Below are 9,252 nucleotides of genomic sequence, written 5' to 3' on the forward strand. Positions count from 1 at the left end.
CCGTATCGATTGTATGTGTCTTTTTACTGCCATGCTCAGTGGAGATTCTCAACACAACGCCATACATGCAATTTATAGCATCTCAAACCGGTAGACAAAAAGGAGTGTCTGTGCGTTCAATAAAAAAGGTCAATATTCCCTATCCTATCCTTTGGGCCAAACTCCCAAAGTACAATTTAATTGCCTCATCATGAAAGGAGGGCACGACTCTACTCCATCGTACGGCGGGATGGTGGGACTTTTGCCACCAGGAAATCGTTTTACGATGCCCTTCTCCGAGTCAAACCGCAAACGTTATTAAAGCTGTCTTCGAGATCGGGAATGGTAAAGACGACGGCGGCTGTTCTCCAGACAACGGTGTTTTCCTGTGGCCTCCTGGAATGTATACCACGACGGGACAGCTACATGTGTGGTGAACAAATTCTACGTTGATTGCAAACGGTTTCCCTCCACACACAGAACTGCTTCCCGGACCGACAACTTCGTGAAAAACAACTCGGTCCCGGTATGTTTGCTCGCTGCTCGTTAGGCGGAAGGAAAAGTTTTATCGTCTCACAGCCGGATGCGCCGTCCTTGGGGTGATGCAGAATGGTACGAACTGTGTGAGAGTGGGCAAAATCCTTGCTGCTTGTTATTGTGGTGGAGCATTTGTGATTTATTCGTACCGCGCTCCACCGTGCCTTTGAACCGTTTGGATCCGTTCCTCAAACATACACCAAATGTGCAACGGTTATGCTAACGAACTGCCTCTTTTGCAGCACTACTTCCTTACCACACGGAATCGGGAGGTTGGTTTAAGCCCGGGACGAATAATTTGAATTTTGTTTCTCATTACTTTCACTACACGGTTATCGCGTTCGCTTTACATGCGCTGGAGATTTATGATAATTGCAAATAGATGGGAGCACGTCTGTGACTTTATACCGCAAGTGAAACAGTAAAGATTTCAATTTATTTCACTACCAAAACTCAAGAGCAATGGAGGCTTTATGCACAAATAATCGATCTTAGTACATGGTTTTATCGATCGTAAAACTACATTGCTGCCGCTGTAACCGTAAAGACGCAATGCAACGCCTTAGTGAAGAGGATCTCCAAACCTTTTATTATGGAAATGTGTTTTCCTCCACATCAAATCACACACTCACGCTCGGCACGGCCGCCCGGATATTGAAGTGGTTTGCAATGCCACAGAAACGATTGCCACATGACATCAGTGTATATTTTCTCGCTTAATGCCTCATTCGCCGCAGTAGTGATCGTTGAGAGTCGAGCTGGGGGCGAAAAGGGAAGTGTAGGAAGGCGAATTATTTTGCCATATTTCGGTTGGCAACTGGCCAGCGCAGTAATTCAGCCGTGAGCCGTGTATCAGGAACGTTTCAAATGGAGCATCGGCTGACTCACGTGCCGAATTTACTTTGTATGGTGAGGGAGAAGGGAGAAACAGATCGAGCGAATCATCAAATGTTTAATAATGTGTAAACAAAATTATTTAAATCAAATTAAATCTTATAATCTTTTAACATGGCTAATATGGAGCATTGAAACAAAGAATAAAAAAGCCAAAAAACTAAATGAACATCTTATTTACTAACAGAAACGACGAAACCCTACAACAGTTCTTTCGAAAATTGAAAAAAATAACAATACCTTACAACAGCGCGTTATTTGAAGAAGTTTTTTCCTCCAATAGGGTAAATGTACCAATAGTGGTGCAATTTGTAGAGGTACCGATGTGTTTTAATGTATTTAAAGTGTCAGGAAGGACAATTTCTGAATATTTTAACACATAGCAATTGGAATATGTTTTATCTTCGCAATTGCAACCATTTTTACCATGAAACACATCACATTTACGAAAAAATACATATTTTTGTGATTGCTTCGTTGTACCTATAATAGTGGTATGGTTCCTATAGTCGTCGTATTGTGTTCCTATAGTGGTGGTAAACAAGGATGCCTCAAAACAGTGTATAATATCAATATAACTTAGTTTTAAAGATGTTTTCGTGTGAATAGCAACGATTACTGCCATAATATTGGTTTCTTGCGTAATTTGATCATAAAAAATGTATAAATTTGATTGATGAAACTATTCACTAAAGTGTGATGCAGTACCTGTCATCAACCAACACCCGGAAAAGTGTGCTTGATTTGAAGTCAATTTTTCATTCAGCCAGATAAGCTAATATTGGCCTGTTTTTGGTAAATTACCTAAATAAAACTCATTTCTGTTGCTTATTTTAGTGAAAACAGTACGACATGTCAAAAATTTCCTCGAAAAAATCTAAAATGACCTGTAGTTATTGATTTTATAACTATAACCACTATAGGAACATGCCTGTTTTGTGTACCTATAATGGCACTATGGTAAAAAACACTTAAAAATGCATAAATATGGTCAAAAAGCAAATAATTTTAGTAAAACAATAACATTTCATAACAGTTAGGTTGAAAAACTAGTAATTGCGTGGTTATGTGGTCATTTAGAACGTTAACAGAAAAATGAGTTTCGTTATGAAATCCTAAGGATTTTGGAAAAATGTTGACACATTTCACAAAATAATGGATTTTTCGGTCACTAAATAACGGAATGGTCCCATTTAACTTTTAAACCCTTTGTAAAAGGCTAAAGAACATTTCACACTAACTTAAATAACTTAAATACTTTTAATTTGCCCTATGAACCGCATTTTAGAGCAATAGCACCACTATTGGTACTACCACCACTATAGGTACATTTACCCTAATGATAAATATAATTTATCTTTCCTTGGAAGACAGATAACTAGCCATCCGTATTGATTTATTTCCGAATATTGCTTCCAGCCGGACTGCAATAAAAAAGTAGCAAACGAAAAGGGACACCAAAGGTGATTTTTCTCGCTTGCTTTGCATAATGAACCAGCTTGAACAGGACAGCTTGAACACACACACAAAAAACGCCGACTGTGTTCCAAAACTTCACTCACAAGCAAACGCCAAACGCTCTCGGTGCGTCAGCATAAATTTGCATAGCATCCAACGGGCATCAATATAAATTGCCCTTCCGTTGCCTTCGCCCGGGCACGAAAAAGGAATCAGATCAATAACAGTATCGTTCGTTCTTGCAGCTGGTAGGGCTCCCTTTTCCTCTGACGGCGATCGAAAACAGGAAAGAAGAAATCGTAAAGTAATCCCATTAAGCCCTACCCATCAGCACTTATAAGCGAAGCGGGCTCCGTCGGGGAATGGGAAAAGGATTTTTTACCCCGTCGTGGCTGCTGATGAGGCAGTTCTTCGCTTACGAGCACGTTTGCTGTGCGCGCGGCGGAAATGCTTCCCTGTTGAAATTTATTATAATTGAATCATTAGCGACAGCCGCCGGTATAAATCGTGTGCCGAAAGTGGAACGTGTCTGCCGTTTTTGGGGGGTTGGTGTTTGGTGCGATCCGTACGATTCGCAAATTCGCGAATGTGGAAAACTGTTCGGCCCACGGCTTCACACGACTGGTGGCGCTTAACGTCTTGCGTCATCAATTTTGTGCACGTCTGTCCCTGTCCCCTGGACGGCCAAGACGGAAGCAATAAGATATCGATTTTTCATCTTCACCATCGGTGCGGGAGGCGTTGCCCCGTTCTTGGGGCAAAAGAAAAGGGGACCTATCTCACGGCAGAACGCAGCTCACTTCCCAGGCGCCGTAGAACTTTGACGATTCTGTATCGATTTGGAGCATGAGCGTCGCTTTTACCCTTGTGTCAGCGCATTCATCAAAGACATTTCAAGACGGTAACGACATCGGCATTCCCACTGACAATGATTAATAGATCTTAACTTACACGTCTCCGGTCGTCGATCTGCCGGCGGGTGAGTGCCAATTTGCCAAATAAAACGAATTCCTGCTGCAGCGTGGTTTAATGGTTTCAAATCACCACAAGCGGGCTGCTCCCGGTTTTGTAATGAATGTCATAAACGTTGGCCACAAACATTTTTGCTGCACAGCACAGCACCAATAGTCAGGCACACTCCGGCTCACAACGATCGGTCCTACCACACCTTGCAACCAGCTGGCGGAATTCCCACATACTCGTACGCTCGTGAGGAATTTCACTCTCTTCTCTTTCTTTCACCTTGCATCTCGGCATGTCGGTGGTCGGTATGCGAGGAGCTGAGTATGCTGGCCACAGGGAATATAACAACATTTTGGCCGCTCTGCTTCACACCGTGCTGCGGCTGCAGTTTTCCTCCCGCAGGATAGGAAAAACTGTTTATACAACCTCTTTCCATCAAATTCGGTCAATCGGCTACAGAAGGTAAAGCTGGTTACAGAGAGGAGAAGCGAAAGAGTGGAAATGCTGTTTGGATTACAGTGATGGGCAATTTTGCAAGTGCGGCTTTGTTGGTGGCAAATAAAGAACATTAGGCCTAGTTTAATGTTCAGTTCAATGTCTTTCCATCAATGTCTCATTCAATTTATGTAATTTTAAAGAATTAACAGCCATTATGATGAATATTTAGGAACTTTCATGTTATAGATGAGTTCTTGAGATTTTTTAGATGCTTCTTCTACAGTGTCTGTTCTTCTGATACCGTCAATTGATGGTTTGTTGTATCTTTCTAAAAATTCCCCTACCCCAGGGATTCAGAGCTGAGCATGAGGATGAGAGCTACATAAACAAGTCTGCGTTATGGGTCTTTTATGCTTCAATTGCTATTCAACTCTGGCATGATTATTTCTCCTTCACTATAGAGCTTTATGACAAATCTTATTATAAACATATCAACAGTTCCTAACGATTCATTGGTCGGTTCCCATATTTTTTTGGTTCAATTGTACTCCAATCAGATTATCAATTATGGGAACGAACCAAAAATCTATGGGATACGATGAATACAGGGTTTCCCACGATTTATTGGTCAGTTCCCAAGATTTTTTGGTGCGTTCCCACGATTTTTGGTCGTATCCCATTGATTTTTGGTTCGTTCCCATAATTTATTGGTATTTTTCAATTGGATATCAATACAATTGGAGCAAAACATTCGGGGAAACGACCAAAAAATCGTGAGAACGCACCAAAAAAAATATGGGAACTTACCAAAAATTGATGGGAACCGACCAATAAATCGTGGGAAACCCTGTACAACCCATATTACTCATGGACGAAATTCTTATTTTAATTTCAATTATTAAAATGAGTATCCTTTTTTAGGGAGCAACGGTGTAAGACTATGAAATCCTTCCGAAGTAAGCCTCAAAGAAATCTAAAAAGTTTGATGTGGGAAAGTACTGAAGCATATTGTAGTGTGATAATGTCGATTTTGGTATAGTTTTGTTTCTAGAGAGTAGACAAAATCCACCTCTTGAACCTCACATCAACAGCAACAACTGTAAGCTGCCTCAGACGGTACACGCGCGCGCGTGTGTATGGCCATCCATACCGTCTGTCGGGAATGTTTACTTTTACCCCACCACTCCGAGCTTCTTACTCATTGCCTCACTTCCCTTTCCACATCCATCCCCCACCCTTAACGAGAGGCCATCAGCCCCGGAACAGGTGTTTCATTAATGTGTTTTTACAGCCCAAACCATCAGCAAGGCAAACCTGTCCCGGTGGCGGGATTTAGAGGTGCGTGTGATTTAAATCGTTTCAATATGCTACCAGCGCAATGTGTCTGAGTGGAGCGGCTTTGCTGTTGTTGGATGAGTTAAATCATATCGTCGTCGTCCCCCGAGGCAAGGATTTGATCCTAGTGTGGATTTAAAGCCGGTGCCCTCGCACCGTTCGGTCAATCAAAATCACAAAATTTACAATCCTTCCAGTTCCAGTTTCCAGGCCCCCCGTTGGTGCAAAACGGCTTCTCTGCTGCTGTTCGACGTTTGTTTGCAGTGCTCTTCAGCCGCATTTGCTTTACGATGGATGGAAAAAGGCACCCATTAAATAGCGGCCATTAATACGGGCCTGGGTTGTGCAAAGAGGAAAAGCTATCGATTCTCCCGCACACACAGAGAAAGTTTGAGAGATGGTGGAGGTTTAATGGTTTAAAATGGTGTGGTCCCTGTTGGCCAACTGTCGTTCCCGCACCGCTTCCCAAATGGTGGACGATCATCATCCTTTCAATCATGTGTCCCGCGCACCAAAAGCAATAAAACTGAAACCCCACGGATTGATATTTTAATTTAATTTGTTGCATTAATATTGCCAAAGTATAATCCTCTTCCTCCATGTTCTCCTTCGTTCCTAAAACACACCCACAAAACTGTGCTTTTTTCTTTGCTTTTGCTGTGCGAAATTTATGTCCACACGCAAAAGGGGTGTACGTGAGCATGGGAAAGGACTTAAATTCATGTCGCGTTACAACAGTTGCCGGCTGCTGTGACGGTTGCCGTTTCACCGTTTGGCTGTTATTTTATCGTATTTGGCGAGTCGAGCAAACGATTATGATCATTCCTGAAGGGAGGGAGCAACACAGAGAGATAGAGAGAGAGGTTATGTTATGGGGAAGCAAATTTACGACCATGTCTGGAATGTTGTCGAGCAAACGCGTACGTCTACCTTCTGCTGCGTGTTGTTTTTTTCCAGTGTTCTACAAAACCCAACATTCCAGCCTCAGCAAAAAGAGAAGAAGCAGAAGTTTGTCTTAAGTGTTGTTACTTTAACTTATCCTCCTTGCGAAAATATTCCCAGCCGAGTCGCGCCCAACAGGAAACCAGAGCGGAAGGAAGTGGGATTCGGTATTTGAATTCTTGCGAATTTTCTCTTTAAGAAGGAAAGGACGAAAAACAACCAAAAACCGTTTGAGCTGGATTTGATTAATGGTGGCTTCGTGGCGGATTTTCCGATTTACGTCAAATCCGAGGTCGGTGGTTGGGAGTGTGGATTACTTCAATATTTACCTAAGCGCGCTCCGCTTGGTGCCATTTCGCCGGCATCACTTTCTCCAACTCGCGACTCGTGTGTATGGTGAGCAGAGCTACGAGCAAAACAAGAACACTAAGTTTAATGAAAAAAGTTGCCACTCTCTCAATTGTGACGTTTGCTTTGAACGACCAGAGAGGAAATGGGCATAAAAAAGAACGGGGGAAAAATACGCTCCACCGGCACCGCAAAGTTGGAAAATTCTTCTTCAGCCCAATAACAGATTACAGCTTTACAGGGAAGTTATTAAAAATTCCGCAGGGTGCCGGAAAACTTTTCCCCCTTCTTTGAAGCATTATTGTGCAAGAGAAGGCACGGAAAGGAACCGAGTTTGGTTGAATTATAACAGGTACAACAGCCCCAACTTTCCCTACAAGTCAGCCTTTATTTTATCGCAATGATGAGGACACTGTTTCTTCTCATTCTTAAAAGAGGTAGTCATTTACTATGAGGGAAAGAGTACATTTGCTCCACACTCCTTTTGTCCATGCCAAAGGGAAGCTTCTTGTCATTCCGAACGGGTACGAGCTCGAACAACAGCTGGCACAAAGTAGATAATTAGTTTATAATTAATGTTATTCTATCGGGTTGGCTTTGGTTCGGATGGTTCTTCCACTTAGGTCTCAGTATCTTAGTTCGATTGCAAAGTCCCGTATGCCTCGAGGGATATGATACCGGGCGTGCTGATTCTCATTTGCATAAGCTTGCTTAGATTACTAATTTAGAACAAATGAGGAGGTAAGTTGCTGAGCAAAATGAACCGTTAGAGATTATTGGAGGATTTTAAAACAATTTCCAGTTTCTAAAGCACCAGGACTTCTAAAAATAGAGACTAATATTTTGTATGAAAAGTCGTATTATAATATTTCAAATCAATTAATTGAATAATAAGTTTCCATAATATCACAACCACCCTGTGCCACACACACAACCGAACAAAGCATCATGAGTTTCCCCTCCATTGGAAAATGCACTTTTTTCCATGCTTATGCGCACTTTCCCTGAAAAACCAGATGAATCATCGATGATAGTAAACACAAAATCAATATCTACTGATACAAAACTAATATTCTGCTAGATTGTCCTCAGTACAATGCTCCTAGCTTGATATTAATGATTCCGTTACCGATGAAGTTTCAAACCTAACTCTACCAGGTTTTGAAGATTCCCTTCTTTCAATGTACTACTCCTCAGCGAGGAAATTTAATTCACTACTGTCTGAGGTTTGCCGAAAAACACCTTAAATATCCTTTCAACTTACGTTGAAACTAGCAAGAGCTAGTATGGAAATTTGACATATTGTCAAGTGAGGCTTCGAGCAGGTCGGTTTATACGTCGGTCAATATGTTCCGCTAGCGATGTATAACCGGAGAGATGTACGCTGCTAGTTGTATGAGTCAAATGTCTTTCTATATTTCACTGGAATCCATTTAATGCCATTTTATCGAATAAATATACTGTAAAGATAGTTACATTTGACCGATAAAATCATTTACCAGAGCTGGTTAGGCGTTATTTTCCTTATACAAAACATTCAATACATATAGCACTCATAATGTTGTAATAAATTGCAGAAAGTACAGGAAATTGTTTGGTGTTGATTCTAGCACATGCGCAGAGTGTAGTTAAAATCAATACTCTTTTATGACAACCATTAGAAAATGTATAACAGTTGAAAAGTTTGTATTATCTGATGTATGCTTTTCGTGCTAGCTTTAGAGTGAAGCTTAAATTAGTCATAAAAAGTTATTTGAATATATTGCGAGTACAGCCTTTTTGTTTTTCTTTGTAATAAATTCTAAATAATAGAGAATCTTGTAAACAGACGCATACTACGCGTCCATGTCTAAAATTTTCAGTATGACAGTATGCCAGAGTGTTTGCTAGTTTCCAGTAGATGGCGCTTTCTAGTTACATCAACGCCTGAAGGTAGGCAAGAATAAACATCATCTCCGGGTGAAACCGTTAGTTTCAAAGCAATGTTGTAAATGGTGTAATGTAATTGACTAGACATTTTAATAATTTAATAATTTAATAATTTCTATAATAATTTATACAATTTCTATTTGGTTTACATCTTAAATAACAGTTAAAAATGAATGCTTGAATATTAAATTAAATACAGGAATAATTAGCTAGTTACAATGTGTACATCACTAATTAAACTGTCTTAACTTTGATTGACTTTACAATCAATCAATTCCTCTTTTCGAAACAACAAACTCAGTCTTTCCTTTACACATCTTCAAATGACGCTTACAACCATCTCTGGATGATGCTGTGCCCTACTGCTGGGCTTGTCTTGTTTGTGCTTCGTCGCTCAGACATGCTGGCGCCAGACACGATGTCGCGACA

The 9,252-nt window shown here is 40.9% G+C and overlaps 1 long non-coding RNA gene across 1 annotated transcript; it reads right to left on the reverse strand.

Annotated features, from left to right (window-relative positions):
- Positions 1-793: 793 nt before the first annotated feature.
- LOC133393788 (uncharacterized) lies at positions 794-8,192 on the reverse strand. The gene is made up of 2 exons (XR_009766393.1): positions 6,876-8,192; positions 794-1,274 (listed from the first exon to the last, which is right to left on the reverse strand). It is a non-coding gene; the product is annotated as an uncharacterized LOC133393788 (long non-coding RNA).
- Positions 8,193-9,252: the final 1,060 nt, after the last annotated feature.

This window comes from Anopheles gambiae, chromosome 3, assembly GCF_943734735.2.
Source record: "Anopheles gambiae chromosome 3, idAnoGambNW_F1_1, whole genome shotgun sequence".
Taxonomy (NCBI): Eukaryota; Metazoa; Arthropoda; class Insecta; order Diptera; family Culicidae; genus Anopheles; species Anopheles gambiae.